General features: G+C 51.4%; 1 long non-coding RNA gene across 2 annotated transcripts; it reads right to left on the reverse strand.

Moving 5' to 3' along the window:
- Positions 1–9607: 9607 nt before the first annotated feature.
- Positions 9608–21690, reverse strand: LOC309623319. Of its 2 annotated transcripts, none has more exons than XR_014241318.1 (3): positions 21524–21690; positions 17035–18179; positions 9608–11831 (listed from the first exon to the last, which is right to left on the reverse strand). It is a non-coding gene; the product is annotated as an uncharacterized lncRNA (long non-coding RNA). The 2 variants fall into 2 exon arrangements; XR_014241319.1 differs by lacking the exon at positions 21524–21690 and adding an exon at positions 21011–21503.
- Positions 21691–22015: the final 325 nt, after the last annotated feature.

The following is a 22015-nucleotide window of genomic DNA, read 5'->3' on the forward strand; positions in this document are numbered from 1 at the left end:
ATAGCCAGTCAGGGATGGTGAGAATCAATCAGTAACCCACAGCCTCAGACTCGCGGAGACTTCACACACCAAAGGCTTCTTTTCGTTCCTGTCATGTGTCCATCAGGGAGGCCATGGGGCCTCTGCTCACCCTCCCAACAAAGGTCCCCAGGCTGATGGAGGCTTCATCTCCGCATGTGAATCGTGCACCTGCCCTTATAGCTGCTCTAGGGAATGGCACGTGTCCCTCTACTCACACTTCACCCTCCACAAGACACACGGCCACATCCAGTCCCAAGTGAGAGAGCAAGAGCCACCCGCCATGTTCCTGGAAGTAGGGGCTGGGGATGTCTGAGCAGACCTACAGACCACAACAAGCAGGAGTGTGCTGGGCCCTGGGGCCCAGGCTGGGAACACAACGCTACTCAAGACAACCCATTCTCTTTGCCATACAGCTCAATGTCCCCAACTTCCTTGGCATCTGGCATGGCCATTGACCTAGTTCTACCATTGCGACTTATGAAAGCTCTCCTGGGGGACTCCTGAGAATGACCATTCTTTCAAGGATAAGTAAATTCTTGTTCTTCTGCCTGCCTTTCTTTTCTCCCTATTTGAACATGTGTGTCTGAAGGTGTGATGGTTGGAGTTGTGGCAGTCATACTGAAGCCATGAGGCAACATCAACAAGCCGTGGATGGCAGAGCAGAAAAAAAGAAGGAGTCTTGGCCTTCATGACACCATGGAGCCACTGCGTCAAACCCTGAAATGCACACCTCCAGGCTGCTTATGTGGGAAAATGGAGCGACTGTTCCGCTTAAGTCAGGACTAGTCAAATATGTTGTTGTGTGTAATGGAATGAATCCAAACTGATTCAATCACACTTCTGCGAATAACCAGCCAGAAAGTAGACTATCATCAACATTGCAACAGACATCTAAGAGCCAGTGAAGGGACCATGAAGGGGGATTAATTCCACTGGAGCAGTTGGGGACACTCTCTTGACTAGTAAAGATGCTGAAGAACTGGTAGGAACCTGGCACCAGGCGAGCGTCTGCAGCATCCGAGTGCAGAGGATAACGCCCTTTCATTGCACCTTTCATTCGACAGTCACTGACTCAGCACCGGGCTCTGGGCTAGACAGTGGGCGGAGGAGAGGTGGCTGATTAAGGTAGGTTATTTTTTGCCAATGCTCTCACATCTCCAGTTGGGAAACTGGTTGGACGAAAGCACAGAGAGGCTGATGTCTTTGGGCCACACGTGGACAGAGCCTTTTTGACAGTGACAACAGGATCACACAAGCCAAGACAGGCAAAAAGGTGGGAGATGGAGGTTACCAACAGGACCTGGGGACCCATCTGTGCCCTTGGCTCCCAGAAGGTAGCAGAACACCTGAGTCCAGGCTCGGTTACAGGTACAAGAGCTACCACTGTTCATGTCCTTTCAGTGTAGATTTCTGTCCCCCATGGGCGCCGACTCTTACTTTAGTCTAGTACAGCCTAGAGTGCCTGACTTAATAGGAAGCTGTAAGTGACTCAAAAGCACTTCAGAATTCCTGGATGAAAGCAGCTCTAGAAACTCAGAGTGTAATTAACTGTGGAAAAGTTAAGAAGTCCGGACTTGGCAGCAGCAATTGAAGTAGCTTTAAAAGGGCTCCCCTTCCCTCTCGTGTCCTTAATGAGGGTAACTTTAATTACATGACATTAAAATCTGGCGGCTTTACCCTCTTTAATTTGATCAGTTGTAAGTCAGACAGCTTTGGTGCCAGTTCTCAAAGGGTGTCTTGTTAGTTCACCAGTCTGAGCGCTGAAGTCTAGGAAGACACGTAAGACAAAAACACATTGATTTTTAGTTTGGAAAGGCAGAGAGGAAATACAGTGGAGCTCCATAAAATCATGACAGGCATGAAAAGAGTTAAAAGAAAACTCTCTTCCGAGTCTTCAGTATGACTAGAATGTTCACAAAAACAAAAGGAAGGCCTCACTTACCTAGTAAGTGGCAGAAGGGAACAAACTCCCAGACATCTGGGCTCAGGGCACCAGGGGGCCTGTCCCATTGCTCGTCTAGGGCATGGCTGGGGCCCTGGTCATTTTCCTAAGGCGTTTCTGAGACTATCTTGTCATCATGCAGAAACCCCGCTGTAAGGCGCTATTTCCCCCTTCCCCACCGTGACCCCAGGCTACGGTGTCTACAGTCCTGTCAAAGTTTCCTCTCCACATGCCCATCGCTGGGAGTTTGTCCAAGACTTCCTCCACCAAGAGCGAGAAGAACCATGTGTTAAGTCCTGTTGCGTGTTCGATGGTGGCCATCAAAAGATACGTCAATGTCCTAACACCAAGCACCTGGGAATGGGACCTCGTTTGGAAAAATGGTCTTTGCAGATGTAACTGATTTAAGGATGTTGATGTGAAGAGATCATTCTGGATTATCTGGGTAGCCCCTAAGTCCAACGGCAAGTGTCCTTATAAGAAACAGAAGAGAGACACAGACACAGAGGAGGAGGCCATGTACAGACAGGGACAGAGTTTGGAGTGATGTAGCCAGAAGCCCAGGAACACCTGGAGCCCCAGCAGCTGGGTGAGGCAGGAAGGGTCATTCCCTGGAGCCTGTGGAGGGAGCTGGGCCCCAAGACACCTTGATCTCAGACATCTGGCCTCCAGACTGTGAGGGAATAAAGGTCTGTTGTATTAAGCCCCCCAGTTTGTGGTGCTGTGTTAGGGCCACCGGGATACACACCGAGCCCCATGCACCAGGGGCCCCAGGACACCCTGCTGAGTTGCTCTTCAGGTGCTGCCACTTCCAATGGCAGGGCTGGACTGTGGGGGGCACAGGGGTCCCCTGTCAGTCCCCTCGGCTCCAGAAGCCCCTCCTTCCTGGGCCTCATGCGCAGGTAGAGCTGGGAGGCGACACTGATCGTCCCTCCGGGCTGCCCAGAACCGGCCATTTCTCTGCATGAGTGCTGTGTGCAGGCCCCAGCTGTGCTGAGTCTCGTCCCAGGACATTCAGGGGCCCTCAGTGTCCCTGCATAGGTTGCAGTCTCTTGATCTTCCGGACCCCGAATCCCCGCCCAGCCCCCTGGTGGCTCAGGGCTGTGGCCCCAGAAATCTCTGTGTAACAACGGTCTCTTGATCTGCCATGAAACCTACTTCAGATAAAACTGGGTGTGCCCTCGGCATCTTATGCCTAAAACTGGGGCCAAAAATCCACAGTGGGAAGTCACTGAAGTTTTAAGTTTTCAACAAGCTCATGTACAAAATCATTCTTCACATTACTGTAAGTGTTCCAGAAAGCCCCTGGTTAGATTTTTTTTTTTTTTTTTTATAAAGACTGTGATGTGGGATGGAGTTTTTTTTTTTTTTAATTTATTTATTTATTTTTGGCTGTGGTGGGTCTTCGTTTCTGTGCGAGAGCTTTCTCTAGTTGTGGCAAGCGGGGGCCACTCTTCATCGCGGTGCGCAGGCCTCTCACTATCGCGGCCTCTCTTGTTGCGGAGCACAGGCTCCAGACGCGCAGGCTCAGTAGTTGTGGCTCACGGGCCTAGCTGCTCCGCGGCATGTGGGATCTTCCCAGACCAGGGCCCGAACCTGTGTCCCCCGCATCAGCAGGCAGATTCTCAACCACTGCGCCACCAGGGAAGCCCCTGGTTAGATCTTTTAATGACCAGCTGAGTGCAGGTTTCCATTTGGGTTTCTAACATGCGCAGGACCCGCTCCACGTGGGTCCTGAGTTACCGAATTCATGGTTGGGGGAAGCTTCCCCTGTGGACACAGCCGGGAGCCCCTTTACTCTCTTGTCATCTTATTCCGAACACCGAACTCACAGTGAATGGGAGAGTCTAAGCACAGACCAGTTCACCTTCCTGCTGGGGGTCCATTGATGCCGTTTAGTGAACAGAGAACATGAAAATATGAGGTGACTACCTATTCCAAGAGAAGAATTCCAGAATATTTTATAAATCCCCGAATAAGATTCTGGGGGACAATACACAACCACAGAGAAACTCAGATTAAAGATACAAATGTTTTGTCTTTTTGGGCCCTTAGCGTTAAGGTATATTCCCCACAATATCTAGATGCCCTGTAGCCATAACTGCATTTTCTAAAGTCAATTGCATTGATGTCATATTGTTTGGCCCCAAAACTGACCCTTTAAGTGTGTGTCTATGGGTGATTAAGGCAATTATGAAGGTCATTAATTCTGCCCTATACCTCCCCGACCTGTGTTGGTCACCCTGCAGGTATGGAAGGACACACAGCAGAGGATGCCTGTCCTGAAAACAAAAGTAGAATTCTCCTGGAATGGCCTTTATGAATTTATCATCAAAATACACCCCTCAGCAACAGATACTCAAGTCAGTTTATGAGAGGAAAGCAGACCTGCTCAGTTGAGAATAAACACAAGGGCAGAAGGAATTATAACAACTCTGAAAAATTGAAACAAAGAAATAATGGTGTAGAAGCGCAATGCAAATTACGCCATTTATATTTTAGACGAGGACTCCAGCCAAAGTCTGTGAAGAATTTTAAGGTTTGAATTAGACTTTAAAATACATTGCCCATGTTTGAAATGAATAATAATAATAAAGTAGCTTTTCTAAACGAATGTGCTGTTGACTGACCTACTCTAAAATGTGACTGATTCGGGCTTTCTGTCCACACAGACTCACAGAGCACCTGCCACGGGGATGCAGGAGCCAGGACCCTGGGTCTCCCTGCCACCCTCTGCTCTCAGGGTCCTGGGCAATGTCCCTGCTCTGGATCCTGCAGACAGAGCAGCCTGAGGTGGGCACTGGTCACTGGGCTGCTGCCCCCTGTGCCGGCCTCAGCAACCCCCAACAGGACCAGCCCCCTCTACCTGCCAGTCCTCGGGGTCCCTGAGGCACATCAGCTGCCCCCTCATTTGGGGCCAATCCCTTCCTAATGTCCCCACCCCCGTCCAGGGCCCCAAAGTAGAAGTGTGTGTGAGACACGCATTTAGTGCGTTGCAGATTGCCCACTTTACACATGGGATCCCAGGTTCCTGGGTGTCTGCTGGTGACCCCAGGAGCCTGGCCCAGGACACCAATGCCACAGCAGGATCCCCAGTTCTCAGACTGGCCCCTGCACGCAAACACCATCTGCCTGTCCTCTTCCTTCCTGGAGTGAGCGGCTATCCAGAGGTGTCCCCCGTTCCCAGCACCCTTCACACTTCTGCCTTGACCTCCCCATGACAGACACCAGCAGGGGCAAGCAAACCCCCCAAAGGGTGCAGTGAGGCTCCCATCTCACCAGGGCCCCTGGCTTCCCCACAAGAAGCCACCTCCAGTTCTCAGGTGGGCTCCCCTCACAACCGTGGAGGAGACATGGGCACCTTCCTCAACAGGAGCCTTAGCAGATGTGCAAACGCATCCAGCCTGGAGAACCCTCACCCAGGCAGGAAGGCAGGTGGGCAAGATTGCTCCACAGCCCCACGTGGAATAATAACTGATTGAATACCATTGAAATGCCCTTTAATTGTGAGCTAATTCAATCAACTCTGGGATCCTGAGCAACGGTGTTTGACACGTGGTGAGGATCCATATGTGCTGCCATGAAAAAATAGGGAAGACGTCATTAAGGGGAAATTGAGCTGCAGACAATCGTCAAAATGGGCCTGTATCACTTGCACAAAGACACATGCAAAGCTATGCACAGGCACATACGAAGGTGTGCACGTGTCTCTCTGTGAGTGTGCAGAGGTGCAGAAAGGATAACCACAGGAAAGGGACAGTGGGTACCTCTGGGAATGGAACAGAGACTTGACAGAGGAAGGTAGGGGATGGGGTTGTCAAGGGATATTTTTATTTTATATGAAAATTTTAATGACAGAAGTGTACGTATGTTGCTCCCATTGCAACCAAGCAGGACCCTATGAGACTTTCCCAGAATAGACCCCTACCCATGTCCTCTTCCTGCCTTTTGTCTGTAGAAAAACTTTAGTCAAAGAATACATTTAATCAGAAAAGTGAAAAAATGCAGAAAGAAAGGAAAACAGTCAAGTAAGGAAAAATAATAATATCTTAGCCATTAAACAAGGTCAAGGACCTTCAGTTCTTCCTCAAGGACTATAGATAATATTCTGAGCCATGTCCTTTGAGCTGTTTTGCAGATACTGAAACCCCCATCAGGTGGAAGAAGTTAACTGTCTGATGCCCACAAGCACGTAGACCCCAGACCGGCTGGAACCAGAAGGTTGATGATGCAGACTCCCAATTACCTCACCACCAACCAATCAGAAGAGCATCCACAAGCTGACCACGCCCCACTCCTTGAGCACTATAAAACTCCTCACTACCCGCTCCAGGGTGGGACACACACAGTCTTGAGGGCATTAGCTCAACATGGCCCCCTTTGCCTGGCAAAGCAAGAAAGCTATTTCTTTCTACTTCACCCAAAACTCCGTCTCCGAGATTTAATCCAGCCCCGGTGTACAAAGGCCAAATTTCAGCAACATCATCATTAAAAAACAAAAACAATTAAGATGTGTAATAGTAATAGTAATAGTGATTAAGATGTGTAATAGTAATAGAGTGTGGTGCGTCTTCCTGGGCTGCCTGAAAGAGGCAGGGTGAACTACACCCCAGAAACTCAGGGGCGGGGGCTGGGGTAAGAGGTCCCTAGGAAGGGGGGTGAACAATGGGAAATGCTCATCAGCCTGGGAAGGGGAAAAGGATGTTCAGATGAAAGCAAAAGACAGGGCAGGGGTAGCAGGAGGTGTTGGAGGCTCAGGTGTGGACAAAGCAGCTGGAGAATAAAGGGCTTACCGAGGTAGACGGGAGATGGATCAAGAAGGTGACAGGAACTCTTTACACCTTGCCCAGGATGCTGGACTTAACTCTCTAGGAAATGGGGGAACCTTGATAACTGGTAACTAGATGAGTGTAATTTCGTCAGTTTGTGATGTCAAGAGATGGTCCTTGAAGCAGAATGGAAGACTCATTAAAATGGAATCAGACTGATGGCAGGGAGATCTTTTCAGAAACCCTGACAATAATCCAGTCTGTTGAAGATGTCAGTCAAAGTAAAAGAATGCTAATAGATAGGGTGCCCATATAATTTATTGTCCAACCTAGAACATTCTAGAAAATGAAATATCATGTCCAGAGCAACATTGGGATTGTCCCAGGCACACTGGAAGGTAGGGGCACCTCCTTAATGGGGGATGAGAGGAAGAGATGCTTTGGAGAGAGAGCTGAAAAGTCACGCAGTGCCCATGTCTCCATGAGGGCAGGACGACACCCACCTCTCCTGTTCTCCATTTCCATTGTATCTCCAAAGCCGGCCCATTGCCAGGAATATCGTGAGCGTTCAATAAATAACCATTGAATAAATGGATGGTGAACAAGACAGAATTGAAGGTGGACGGTTGAAGGAGGCGTCAGGCTGGCTGCCAAGATTTGAGCTACTTCATGCAGGATGGTACCCTTCGCTAGGACCACAGACACATGAAGAGAAGCAGGTATATCTGCAGGTTGTCAGGTGAAGATGAGTCCAATGCAGTTGAGTATTGTGTTCTGTAACTCTTGGCTGAGATTTCAATGAGAGATACCACTGGTAAAAGCCCAGAGTGTGAAGGAGGGTTTCTAGTGAGGGTGCCTAGATGGAGAGCAGATCTCATCAGGGCACTGAGGTGAGCGGGCAAGAGATGGAATTAAGGGCAAAGTAGGCAGACAAGGAGCAAACAGAGAAACAGAAGGCATTTGTGGAGAGGGTGGTATCAGTGACAGTGGGTGTCAGGGCCAGGTATCCAAGTCGGACTTTAGGGTCTGCAGTAGAATGCTGTGAAGTTCACTGGGGTTGCAGGATCAAACTGTGCGTCTAGTACTCTTTTTCATGAAATGTGCTGTTCGTAAAATGTGTTTTCTCAACCAAATTCCAATCCAATTTATTTAAAATTCAAATGTTGGACCCAACTCCATACCTAATGAATCAGAAGATTTCTAGGCAAGAACCATACATTTTAACATGCTTTCCAAGGGGTTCTGAAGTTTTAGAATTTTAAGATAATATATGGGTTTTCCAACTGGATTTTGAATACCAAGGAATGAAAGATGAGCTTGGAAAGGAGAAGACAATTCTGGGCTCAGACTGTGGGCTGGAAAATGGAAGCAATCAGAGGACTAAGTGCTGGATCCAGACAAATGCCAAATCTAACATTTCACTGGGAATACTCTCTCTTCTAAAGGAAACACTCAGTTGCATTAAAAGAGACCTTCCAGGAGATAGGAGAAGAGACCCACAGCTGCTCAATTCCTTCCAGCTTCAGTGTATACATTCCAACCATGAAGGGTGACATATGATGTGCTAAGGAGATGGACCTCTTTCCTCTGCAGTCAAGGGCGAACCAAGGGTATTTCAGTAGGGGAATGAAATGAATGTAACTGCTGGTAAAATGACCCCATGCAGCATGGAAAGACGGAAAGATGGTGACTCAGGAGGCCCTTGTAACAGTCTATGGGCTTGAATTGGGGGCGGGACAAGGCTAGATCTGAAAGACTTTTAGGAGGTAGAAGTAACAGGTCATAGTAAATGGATATAGGCAGCCATGGAAAGAAGGAATTAAAAATAAGCACCTGAATGAATGATAGTGAGGTACCGGAGGAGGGAGCAAGTTTGGAGGTGGACAAATGGATGGGTGGGGGAGGGGTGTAAAGGGTGATTCTTCCGGGCAGGAAAGTCAATATTTATTTTAATAAAGTTCTGGGAAACTCACAGGTTTGTATTTCAGGTGGGCGGTAGTAAGGCTTAGAGGAGTGGTTTCTCCTCGGATGGCTTGGCTTGATGATAAAATTAAATAGGGAATTCAAGGGGCAGAGAAGAATTTGCAGAAAGTCAACAACCATCAGATCCTTGAAATAAGTACGTTATGGCCTTGCAGTGCTCCAACATAGAACAGAATGAGTCTCGAGAAGCAGAAGCTTTCATCCTCGTGTGACGATAGAGATCTCTATGCGTGGACAGAGAGACTTACACAAACACACTGTTCTACAAAATCGCATCTCTTCTGATAAGAGTAAATCTTCCTGGGGGGATGAGTGTTAACGCCAGGGTTTTAATGGAGCTTCTTTTATTTAACTTCTACATAACCCGTTTAGGTTGTGATATAATTAAGTTAGGGGTGAGCAGCCCAGAAATTGACTACAGACTTGATGACCCTGTAAACTACCCAACTGTTAGCAAAACTGCAACAGTAGCTTTTGTCCTTCCTCTGTCTAAATGAAACCAAGTTAACCACTGGAAGCGTGACAGGGTCTATCTCCCAGTGAGGACTCCAAGGGGCGCTGATAAAATGGACTAATTGACATTGAGTTTGTTCCATGCAGATGCTAATCAATGATACGTTTTGCATATATTACGTGTGCATTATGGAGTCAGCAAGGAAACCAACTAGATAGAAACATCACTCTTTTCCTGTGATATTGAACGACTCCCCCTTCACATGTCAATCAGGAGTTTTGTGATACAACACACGGAAGGATCGTTATTCTACTTTATGACCACTCTATTTATCAGCCCTCATGAGGAAACTATTAACTCGGTCTTTGTGTAATGGCCTGAAGTTTTGATGCCAGGGAAGGCTTGCAATTAAATTATTTTCATCTTTATTAGTCATGATAATAATGGTAATTGCCTTTATTTGACAGCATTATTTTCCCCCTATATTTGTGTCATTCCAGATTTCTGCTTAATTTAACATTTTATACATCATAAAGAATCAATCAAGTTCTTCAACATCCTGTCATAAAAGATATGACTGTACATTCCGGACCTGTAGAGAAAACCCACTGAATCTGACCAGCAAGGAGGTGTGCAAATATGCCAGGTTTCACAAACAATTGGAGGTTTCTGCATCTTCAGATCACATGAAGATAAGAGAATCAGAATCCTAACAATCGTGCACTTCAACGATTTTTCACGTTCATGTTAAGGCACAAAACCCTTTGTTCAGACAAAAGCTTACCCGGAAATTCAAGACGTAAAATGAGGAAGTGGAGCTGTTTTTCCTGAAGGATGAGGAGGAGGGCCCCAGAGCCATCCCATGTCAGCTGCCTCTCACCTGCCCCAGGTTCTCCTGAGCGGACCCCCAGGGACCCCCTCCTCATCTACCCACAGGAGCACTCAGGAGGAGCCAGCAGGGACACAGGGGTGCTGGGCACTGGGGGCATGGACCTGGCTCACACTTCACTCCCAGGGTACTCAGACAGGCAGCCACCTTGGCTGAGATGCTTCCAGCCCTACACAGCCTCTTGATTTTCCTCTGACACGTCTAAAGGTGCCCTGCTCCTCCTCAGATACGTGCCATGTCTCCTCATGGCCCAGAATACAGTCCAAACTCATCAAGCGCTCTTGAAACCCACTCTGATGCGGCCCGACTTCCACTGCGTCCCTGACGATGCCAGCTGCAGCCTGGCCGCGTGCTCACGGCTTCTGAGACCTGTCACGCACACTGGGATCACCCTCTGATCACACGCTTTACCCTTCCCCAGCCAGGTCACCTTTCAATGCCTGGTTCAAGTGGCAGGTCGCTGCATCCTCTCCTCGTTGATAGAATGGATCGCTACCTCCTTTGATTCCTAAAGTCTGGGTCCCTGGCATCAGTCCAGGGCTAGTGCAGGGGGGAGAAACTTCCCAGTTATTTGGACAGAGGAAAGTTAATATGACAAATTCTTAATTAGGTATTGTTATGAGTTGAATTGTGTTCCCCCAAGATTCATATGCTGGATTCCTAACCCCTATTGCCTCAGAATGTGACCTTATTTAGAAATAGGGTCCTTGCAGCTGAAATTAGTTGAAATGAGGTCACATCAGAGTAGGTTGGACCCTAATCCAATATGACTGGTGTCCTTGTGAAAAGGGGGAATTTGGACCTGACGTGCACACAGGGAGAAGCCCTGTGAAGATGAAGGCAGAAATCAGGGTGATGCATCTATGAGCCAAGGAACTCCAGAGATCACCAGAAACCTCCAGAAGGTAGGAGAGAGGCCTGGGGCATATTCTCCCTCACAACCTCAGCAGGAGCCAGCCCTGCCGACCCCTCAATCTTGGACTTCGAATCTCCAGACAGTGAGAGAACACATTTCTGTTGATTAAGCCCCCCAGTCTGGACACTTTGTTAAGGTCGCCCTAGCAAACACGGTATAAAGAATGTTCCAGCTAGTTTATTGAAAAGGCGAAAAGAAAACAGGAGGACACCTCAGAGGCAGATGTGGGAAGCAGCTGCTGCCCCAGGGCCAGGAGATAGAAGAAACAGGGTAGAAACAGTAACATTAAAGGGGCCCCACAGACCTGGACCCCAGACCTCTGGGGCAGAGACACTGCTCACTGGCTCTGGCTCTGGCTCTTGAAGAAACACGATGCGCTGATCCTGTGAGGCTGCAAACCTGAAAACAGGACTCAGCTGCTGCTACAGGGAGGGACTGGTGCTCCTGGGGTGAAGTGTACCAGGGAGGATGCTGAGAGTCACCGGATGTGATCGGGACAGGCTCCTTCCTTCCAGCAGCGCCCTACCTCACCTCGCACCCCTGCAAGCACCCTCTTTGGGCAGAGTCTGATGGAAAAAAACCGGCAATGCAGAAATGGGGTTTGTGGGGCTCAGCATCACAGAGCCAAAGGTAGGAGGGGATTCAAAGCTGAGAGCCTAAAGCGAAATAACTAGTATATCCCTCTTTGCACTTACTTCTGCCTTGTGGAATAATTAGGTGTTTGCATGTGTTTCACCAAACTGTCTAACCAACCTCAGACACTTTTAGGTATTCAGACAGCTGTCTCCTGTATCTCAGCGTCCTCCACAGTACGTGACATTGTCCATTTCTTGAAGTGGTTCCTCCACAAATGTCTGCTGTTAAGGGAACAATGGAGGAAGGGGTAAAAAAGGAAGGAAGGGATGGAGGGAGGGAGGAGTCAGGAGCTCCTAACAGCTGCTTGCTGGTGGTCCCGAGGCAGGGTCAGCTGGACCCAGAAGCACAGGGAGCAGGGGCTCCCACAGGGCTTGGGTGGAGAGGGCGGGAAGGGGGTCACATCCTGAGATCAACAAGTCTGTCTGTCCCCGTCACACTGCTGAACTGGGTGCCAAGTTTCTAATCCTGGATTTATTACACACTAGCTAAGTGACCTTAGACAAACCACTTAACTCAACCCTAGAGATAATGTCACATGGTCTTCAGCTTGTAAAATGATCACTGATGCTTTCCCACCACCTCACCGCCACGCTGATAATGCATCTGCTGGCAGGGAGGCGCAGCTGCTGATGAAAGACAGAATAGGGCTCAAATTTTCCATTTTTCTGGCAATTCTTTCTCCATCACAGACTTATGTCCATACACTAACCCTCGACCTCGGGACCCAGGCTAATTCGAGTCAGGGGCTTAGCTACTGTAGTCTTTTCCTCTTTAGTGAAATCTGGGAAACACAGTTTCACTGACACATTTGGAATTTTCCTGCAATAAATTATAGGGAGGGTGCAGGGCTGTGCAGAGGCTCCTGGGACAAAGCCAGCCTCCTGAGCTTGCGGATGGCCTGGGAGGAGTGGGGACAAAGCAGAAGTCACATGGGGCTCGGAACACACTTGCTTCCCAACTAAGGCCGTTGTCCAGAGAGTTTACGAACCATGTAAACTGGAAAGTCCTTTTAGACTTGAAACGAACAGGGTGGGAGATTTCAACCTCTGATAATAACCGACACCTGAAAGTGTTCATACAGGGAATATAATACCCTCCTGAACATTACACACTTTTGGTTTTAATGGAGACACCCTTGTTGTCTACAAAATTGAAGAAGGGAAAACTCTGGAGCTTCTTTAAGATTTTTCTGCCCCCAAACCGAAGGATGTATTGCAGTGTCATAAATGAATGCAGCTTCAGCTAATAAACCCTGATGCTGTTTGGAGTTGCGGCAGGGACAGGTGGCTATGGATGGTGTTCTGGGCTGAATTGTGTCCCCCTAAAATGCCTAACCCCTAGCACCTCAGAATGTGACTGTATTTGGAAATGGGGTTTTAAAGATGTGTTTCTGTTAAAATGAGCTCAGTTGAGTGGGCCTAATCCAGTCTGACTGGTATCCTTAAAGAGAAAAATCTGGACACACAGAGGACACCAGGAATACCCAGGCACAGAGAAAAGGCCACGTGAGGACACAGAAAAGAAGCTGTCTCCAAGCCAGGGAGGGAGAAACCAAACCCGCTGACACCTTGATCTTGGACTTCCAGCCTCCAGAACTGTGAGAAAATACATTTCCCTTTTCGAAACCACCCAGGCTGTGGTATTACGTTATGGCAGCCGGAGCAGCCTAAGACAGATGGCCGGATTCTGAAGGTCTCTTTCAAACTTGGTTCTGCCATCAGCTGCATCTGAGAAGCAGCAATCATTGCCCAAGAGGGTGTTAATCCTTCTTTTCTTCAAAGAGTGATTGGGAAGGACCACCCTTCCCCCCACAGTCCTCCATCCAGAGTGTGGATCTCTCCTAGGAGCTTTGGGTCAATGCATGGATGGTCCTCTATTAAAGTGTAATATTCCCTGCACAAGAGGTTAAGGTCACCTACCTCTGTCCATTGACAGCCATCCTAGGTCTAATCAGGAGCTATGAAGAGCCTTCCAGCCACTTATTCCCAAGAGGGTGGACCACAGGCCATGTGTGTTTCCACTGGAGGGTGGAGGGAGCCCCGGAGCCTGGAGTAGGTGGCATAGACAGTACATTTTGGCAACGTTCCTCAGCAGGAGAGCATTAGGAGGGCCTCTGAGACCAGGGCCTTGGGAAGGGCACGCATACAGAGGTTAGAGAAGGGAAGTGTCCTGACTCGGGGCTTTGCCCAGAGTGGCCTCCTCCTTGGTCATGGGCGTGTCATGTCCTTTGGGTCAAAGGATCCTCTGGAAGTGTGTCTGGGAGAAGAAAACCTTCCCTCCTCTACTTCTTCTATCTCTGTGCACATCATTCCCACCTTCCATCCATACTCACTCAACACCCCCAAAGATGATATAAAGTCGAGAGGCCTGAGGCTTCTCTGTGCAGTTTTTCTTGCATGGGCAAAGGAGGGATGGAGCTGGCAGAGCTCCAGCCGAACACTCTGAACTCTGGAGCAGCTCTGGAGACAGCCCTGGGTGACCTTAGAGTGTGAGCTGACGTCTGCGCAAAAGCAGATGAGGGACCCCTTGGTCTAGGGATATTTCAGGTTTCTCCCCTTAGACCCGTCTCATACCCCCAATTTTGTTCTTCTATGAGAATGGTCCTGGAAGATGCTGGTGGACTCTGCATATCTTCAGAACTTCAAGAAACTCTCTCCTGAACTCCCAAAGAGTCCTCTGTGGGGCATTTTTGTTGAACGGATGCCCCTTAAATGAACAGATTTTAACCTATCAACCAGTGACTTCCATTCCACACATTATGCATGAAAGATGAAACTTTCTACCTAGGATGTTGTGTGGGCCTGTATTTATCAACTGGTATTTTAATAAAGGTATTTCTTTTAGGTAGGTTTTATCTTTAATAATATAAGTGATTAAGGGCTGAGAGGGACACATGGGAGATAGTAAACTATTTGGTCTAAATTTCAAACATTTTTGGAAGAGCCCAACATAAATATGCCATTTAGTATTTCCCTTCTTCTATCCCTCACATAACATTTTCTTTGAGGGTTTTACTAGAAAATCATCTTTGGATTTACTCAGATCTAAGAAATGTATTATCATCCCTAAGCTATTATCTCATTTCCTTTCTGGTTGTTATTGTCAGCTGTTATTTGGAAGAATATGTGAAGTAAATTTATAACTAAGTTGAAAATAGGTATTCATGTAGATCTGTTTCTTAAGAAGAAAGATGCTACTGTAACCATAATTTAATATGATTAAGTTTATATTATAATTTAACCACTATTGGTTGTTAAAGCCTCAATTTTAAAATGCACAGCTATGATAAAAATCAGGGACTCTAAAAAGAAAACAAAACCCAAATTAATAATTCTTATCAAAATCTTGTATTTTTCTTTTAAGCCCATTCCTACTTAGTTGAACACTATATTATTAATATTTAATATTTATGTGAGAATACTGCTCAAACCTGCAATTAAAGTAAATATTTGGTTAATGAGCCATTAATGAAAATAACAGTGGAATTCAACCAAGTGGATTTGATATGTTCTTCTTTCCTATTCTCTCTTTAGTGAGAGGGTGAAACACTCTCTGGGCCACCCACCCCCCCATCCCATGTGTACATTTCTCTGCTGAAATTCCACGACACAGGGACAGAAAATTCTGTCCATCACACAGGGTAGAGTAGGAAATGAAGCAGTCTGATGCTGCAGCAACTTGACCACAGAAAACAGCCATCCTGTTAGATTTCCAGCAGGTCACACTCCTCCCCAACGACCCCAGTCATGAACTTTGTATGAGCTGCACCCAGTGTTACAGTTAGCCAGAGACAAGTCAACTTCAGAGCCCATCAGAAAGGCTGGCACGGCTTGGAATTATTTGCTCTTGCTTTTGCAAAACAAGAGAGAATGAAATCCTTCCATAATTTAGGAATTAAGCATTAATAAGATCATAGTCTGGGCCATCGTATCTTCCCTTCTTCTAAACTTTGATGACCCCAGAAAGCCTTCCTGCAGCTAGTGTGGATGCCTCAGGGGCCCAGAGGAGCTGGGCTGGAGTTTTCCTGAAGGATGCAACACTTCATTGTAAATACTAATCATAAAATGAGTCTTCTAATAGGCACCTGTCATCTGGCACCAGGGAACAAAAAAAAAAAGCTACTGAAAGAAAAAAATTAAATAAGTTTAAAAATAGACTCGTATGAGGAAACGTTGGAGGATATTCATTTCAAAGGGGACATGGGCACATGACAGAAAAGAACCTCTGCTTGGCTAATAGGACGCCTCTACCCTCCCCACATCCTTCCCGCGATGATGGTAGTCTGTGTTGGAGTGGTACAGTAGCAGTTACACACTCAAAGAGTTAAAATATAAGCCTTAATACATGACTGCTTTTAAACTGTAATGTCCTTATAACGCAAGGTCTTATCAGAGGTCTGCACTGCACTTGGCAAACAAGACGTTCTACCTTTTAAACAAATAATTCACTAGGTAATTAAATTCAAGTGAGATTACTCTAATTAAATACACACTGCTGTTGAATCATAATTTCTATGTGGTCTAGTTAAAGATGAACAATCTCTTATTCCCGACCGAAAAAATAAAAAATAAAAAAAGCTTTAGAAGAATTCCCTGGTGGCTGGAAGAGTAGATTTACACGCACTGCACAGAGGTCATTTCAAGAAGAGAAACTAACAGGACCTGGGGGTGGAGGTGAGGTTCTCCTGCCTGGGGATTCCCGAGGTTTTCGGGCTGTTAGCTCTGGGTTCTGTGTTGAAAGGCTGCGGAACCCCACAGGAAGTCGCAGTGGCCTACCTCCTGCGCTAGTTACGTGCACGCGCGCACAGCCGGGCGTCCGGGGCGCGAGCCTTACGCAGGGTCCCCCGCGCCCCCTAGGCCCCATGCCCAGGGCGCGCCGGAGGCCAGCGCCGGCCCAGGGACCCCAGGACTCGAGCAAAATGAAAAGTCACTTTGTCCCCCACGCCGTGCTCGGCCCGCCTCCCTCTAACGGCATTAGGAGCCGCCGCCACCGAGGCGCTCCGGGGGCGCAGAAGTCCCCTATGGCTTTGATCTGCGCCTCTCGGCTGCCGAGAGCTGACAGTCGGCTGCGCGGCCGTCCGGCTTTCATTTGTCAGACACGCGCTTCCCCGTGTTCCCGAGCAGGCAGCTACACCTGTACTGCGAGAATTTACATCGCCGTGATTCGGGATGGCATTGATTTGGGACGGGTGAACTACAAATACAAACTAATTAAAAACTGCATAATGGCGCCCTACAGGAACACAGGAGAAAAACAAATAAATACAAGTGCAGCTGGCACGGCGATCGCACCTCTGCCCCCGCGCAACCGTCTGGTGACATCAAATTATAAACCCTGAAAACCCGCACACCGGTGCCGTGGCTCATATTGGAGGCCTAACGGGAACGATCTGGTTAATTAAGGGGAGGTTTATAAAATATTTACGTGTGTGCGCACGCATGTAATTCACTTCCTCCGACACTCGGGGACGGCGACGTCGCGACACTCCAGGCCGGGCCACTGTGGCCCATTTGTCTACCCTGGGAAACGCAGGCCGTTGGGGAGGCTCCGGGCGCCGGACCGCGCTTCGCCCGCCCGCCCGCCGCGCCCCAGGGAGCCAAGCCCCCAATACATCCAGACACTCGTTCTGCGTGGCAGACCGTGCGGGGCACTGCCCTGAGCATGTCACCGTCCCGCGTCCCTTGCCTCTGGGCGTTTTGCTCCCCTGGTTTTCCTGGCGTCTCCTCCGCGGGCCCCCCTGGGCTACTTCTGCCCAGGCGCGCACGTCTCGCCGCGGGGTCTCCGCAGTCCCGCGCGCTCAGGACTTTAGGTGGGTGCTTCTCTTGGCCAGGACGCACCAGGGGTGTCCCCGGTCGGGCCCCCGCGTGGGTCTGAGCTTGGAGCGGCAGGAGCGCGCAGGCCCGGCACACAGGGATCGGGGTCGAGAGGGCCGCGGGATCACAGTCGCCGGCCTGACCCACCTCCTGGCCTGGCGCCTATGGGGGCCCGGGTTACAGCTGGGCGCTCCGGAGAGGGTCTCAACTGCCCGGGACTGTTTGACACTCGCCTCGCTGTCGCCGAGCGGGGTGGCTTTCTGGCTGGATCTCGCTGGAGAAACTAAGTCTTAAATGAGTGTTTAACAAGACTCATAAATCAGGGTGCGAGCTTCGGGGCGGGTGGACGGGCCGCAGTCGCGGGGCGCGGACCAGGGTCAGGCCGCCCCGCCCTGCCACCGAGCTGCGGCCCAGCGCTGTATCCCTGGCATCTGCAAAGTAAATAATGGCCATTTTGAAAGGCAGGCGATGAGGCCAAGGCGACGACCGCTGCATCCCCGAGTCGGATCTGCGTCGCCCGGTTCTCGGCGCCAAAGGCAGGTCTGTGACGGCTCTAGGGAGTGGGCTGGTTCCCCACGAGCTTCCTCCTTTTCTTCAGAGACCTGGGTCAGCAAGGCTTCAAAATCGGTGGAGAATTATTTCAGAAGAAATGAAATTGTAAATGAGGATGCCGTTTGGTTGGTTTAATCTCATCCTTATGTAAATGTGCGGGGGGCAGGGGGAGGGAAGAGAGCTGGATGAACTTTTATCGAGGGGCTGGGGAAACAAAAAGGACACGATATTTTTCAGATTGGTGATAACAATTCCCTCCTATTAGAAAACTAGCACCGCCCCGCAATAATGAAAACGAGCGAGTAAACTTTCCATCGAGTTGGTTCAAATGCGCGCTGTGCATCAGTACCTCCGCCCCCCGCCCCCCCCCCGCCCCGCCCGGTACACAGCCCCGGGCCCTCTCTCCCCCGCCCACCAAGAGTCACCTCCCTCCGGAGCCGAGTCTGCACACAAGCGCCCTGCACACACACACACACACACACACACACACACACACACACACACACACACACACACACACACACACACACACACACACACACACACACACACACACGGGTGCACCCAGAGGCCCACGTCCCAGCTGTGGCGCGCCGAGGGTCCGGGCCTTCCAGACAAAGGGTCCCAGCAACTGCCCCTGCTGAGCTCCGGGGGGTCGCGCCGGCGATGGGGGCCAACTGCCGCGGGTCCCTGATTGGGGGTCCTTATTCAGCACAGGGCTCCCAGACCCGAACCAGGACACCGCCCGGGCGGAGCTCCACTTCGGCCGCGCAGCGACCCCTAGGTCTGGCTTTGCACCACTCCCAGGCCCTGCCTCCGGCTCAGTGAAGACCGGTGGCGACAGGGTCGGGGAACGCTCTGGCCGGCGAGGCTTCCAGACCAGTGGCCGGGCCTGCCTGAGCAACCCCTTGCGAGGCGGGGACGGGGGCTGAAGATCTGAGAAGCGGGTCTCTCCCCAGTCACCCATCCAGAGCAGCAGGGCTCCGGGCCGTCGGTTTTCGACGGCGGGGCGGCCGAAGCCCCGCAGCCTGCGTACCCCTCCGGTGCCCGCGGGTCCGGGCGCAGGACCAGGCTGGTCCGTTTCTTGACCCCGCGCCTTTCGGGCCACCAGAGTGACAGCTCTGGACGTCAGAAGGGCTTAGGTGGTGCACTGGGCCGGCCTCTTTGGGGAAAGTTCTGGATCCATTAGGCGGTTATTTAAGTCATCACGAGGTTCGGGCACAGGGCCTGTTCTCTTGGCTCAGGCACCCTGGGCCTTCCTGGGCCCTCCTTCACCACTTGATGATAAAAATGAGTAGAGGGCTGGCGGGAAGACGTCGAGCCAGCAAGTCTCTAGATCCTTCTCTGCCCCTCCCCCTCTCCATGATGGGAGGCAGATTTCTTCTTTTTTTAATTTTTATTTTTGTCGACGTTGCTTCCTAGTTTTCCACGTGCAAGTTTTGGGGTAAAGGGCCAAGGAGAAAGAAGGGAAGAGATGGGGAGTGGTGGTTGCCAAGCTCCATTAGGATCCCAGCACCTGGCCCTCAGGGAAAGAGAAAGGCCACAGGCACCTCTCCAGGGCTCCCTGGGGGCAAGGCCACAGGCCTTTCTAGTACCAGTTCCCCCATCACCTCCTAATCCTCAGGCACCATTTCTGGTGCGCCATTCCCACTCACCTCCCAGGTGCCTTCAGGAGCCAACAATCACTTCATGACCAGAAAGGAGGTGGTACAGACCGGGCACAGCGGGTGGCACTGCTGGGCTGGTTGAGGGTCAGGACAAAGACCGCTGCCCTGTCTCCCTCCATCTCCCCCCAGGTTGTGAGGGTTACAGCATGATGGGAGTCAAGGTGGGCTGTTGCAGGTAGGAGGTGGGCAGGTGATTCATCCCTGTGGCTGAATCTTGACACCGAGGATTTTCTCTGGGCTTACATTCCACCTGGTTCTCCAAGTCACACAAGAGGGCTTATCTCACCTGTATTTGCCTGTCACCCTGAAATGTGACACTGAAGTTTGCTAAACAGGACAGTGGTGGGGCTGGCCGGTTTGTTTGTTTTGGGGAGAGGGAGTTGGGGGAGAGGGAGCTGGGGAGTGCAGGGTGGTGGGCTGGGCAGCAGGAGGAAGCTGCGGTTAGGGACTTCCCAGAGCAGGACTGACCACCTGTGGCCCCCCAGAAGCTGTCAAAGGAAGCTTTCCTCCTTTGAAGGAAAGGAGCCCAGGCAGTTGCATGGGGTTTCTGGCGTGAGCAGGGGCTGGTTAGTGGGGTGGGGGTAGGTGTTGGAGAAGAGGGAGGACGGTATGAACAGGAAGAAAGCCTGACTCTGAACACAGAAAATAAAGCCTGATTACACAGCTGGTAATTAGTAATTACTATTACGGGCGTTATTGTCGCTAATTATAGGCGGTGGCTCTGTGACTGTCCTCAGGTCCCCAGATGGGGGAAACGGGATCCTTCCTGATGCTCAGGGAGTCCTTGGACCTAGCAGGTTGGGCCCTCTGGAATAGGGAACTAGAGGATGGTGATCGGGTCGGTGTCCAGGGTACAGGTGGCCCAGGTCACCAGCATCACATTATTCTGGGGGCATGGCCTCTGTTCTGTTGCCCCAAACGGGCCCCAAACGAGGCCGCCACCCAGGTCCCTGGATGAAATTCCTGCCGGGTTCCGCGTGCCCGAACGCAGCAGCAGGGAGTACACGCCTGGCACCGGCTGCAGTTTAGGAGATGGAGCGCAAAGCGGCCCCGGGAGGCCAGGCAGGTACCCTGGGTGCGCTCCCCACCCGGCCTCCAGGACCAAGCCATTGAGCGCAGCGCAGAAGCGGCCTGCCCGAGAGGTCCAGGGCACAGGGAGGCGAGGAGGACCTTGCCCTCGGCGTCTGCGCCCCAGCCCCACAGGACCCCAGGCAATCCGGAGCCACCCCCCAGCGTGCGCTCTGCCCTGCCGGGTCGCTCGCCGCTCTTCTGGCGGGAGGAGGAGAGGGAAGCCCGGTCCCCGGCCTGGTCGCGGCGCCGCCTCGGGCCGGCGCGCTCCACACAAGTTTACTTCCTGCCTTTGCTCACCTAGTGGACAAACGTGGGGGGTCCAGGCCGCGCTGGCTTCTCCCATCGCCGGGGTGGGGGCGGATTGCTTCCCTCCCGGCCGCAGTGGTCCTTTCTCCGAAAAGAAAAGTGGTCCTTCGCCTCACCCCCAGGAACCGACCATCTGCTTCCCCCAAGCTAGTGGCTTCCCAGCTGGGGTTGCCCTTTCTCAAAGTTTTCACAATTGGAAAAGCCTGCAGGGTTCGGCCGCTTCCCGCTTCTCCAAGTGCAGCGAGGCCAGCCTAGCCCCTGCCAGATGACCTGTTAATACCTAGTGGGGGCCACGGGGACGCCACGACCGCGTCGGGGTGTCACGCCACGCCGGTTTAGTGGCACTTCCGCCAAAGATGACCCGGGGAGCCAACGGCAGCCTGGACATCGGAGGAGAGGCCGCTCCCCGCCGGCTGTCATCGCGCTCCCGCCCGCCCCTTCCCCGTCGCCCGAAAGGTGGAAAAGCAGGCGCCGAGGTGTTTTTCGTGAGCAAGCAAGACACACCTCGGCTGCGAAACGGCCAGCTGCGGTGTCCGACAGCTGTAAACCGGCGTCGACAGGTTGTCAGACAGCCCCGGGGGCCGGCGGCGAAGGAGCCCGCGGCCTCCGGGCCCGCACCCGTTGCCCGGCGGCTCGCGCGGCCACCGCGGGCGGAGGTGGCCCGGCCGGCGCTGGGCACCACGTGCTCGCCGGGAGGGGCGGGAGCAGCCGGCGAGGGCGGGCGGGAGGCAGGGAGGGGGCAGGAGGGGAGCCGGGGGCGGGGCCAGCGCTCAAGGGGATGCCAATCAAAGCATCAACTTCAAATTGTGTCTGAAAGCCCCGCCGCCGAGCGGAGGGCGGCCGCCGCAGTCGGCGCGCGATCGCGGATCCGGGCGCAGGCGGGAGCCGGGCGCCAGCGAGCACCCGGCCGAGGAGCAGCCACCGGCCCCCGCCTCCGGGCCGGCCCGAGCGCGCCCGGCCGGCGGCCCGCTCCCCAAACCGCGCCTCCCCCGCCCC

Source organism: Balaenoptera borealis (assembly GCF_965194805.1).
Source record: "Balaenoptera borealis genome assembly, chromosome: 2".
Lineage (NCBI taxonomy): Eukaryota > Metazoa > Chordata > Mammalia > Artiodactyla > Balaenopteridae > Balaenoptera > Balaenoptera borealis.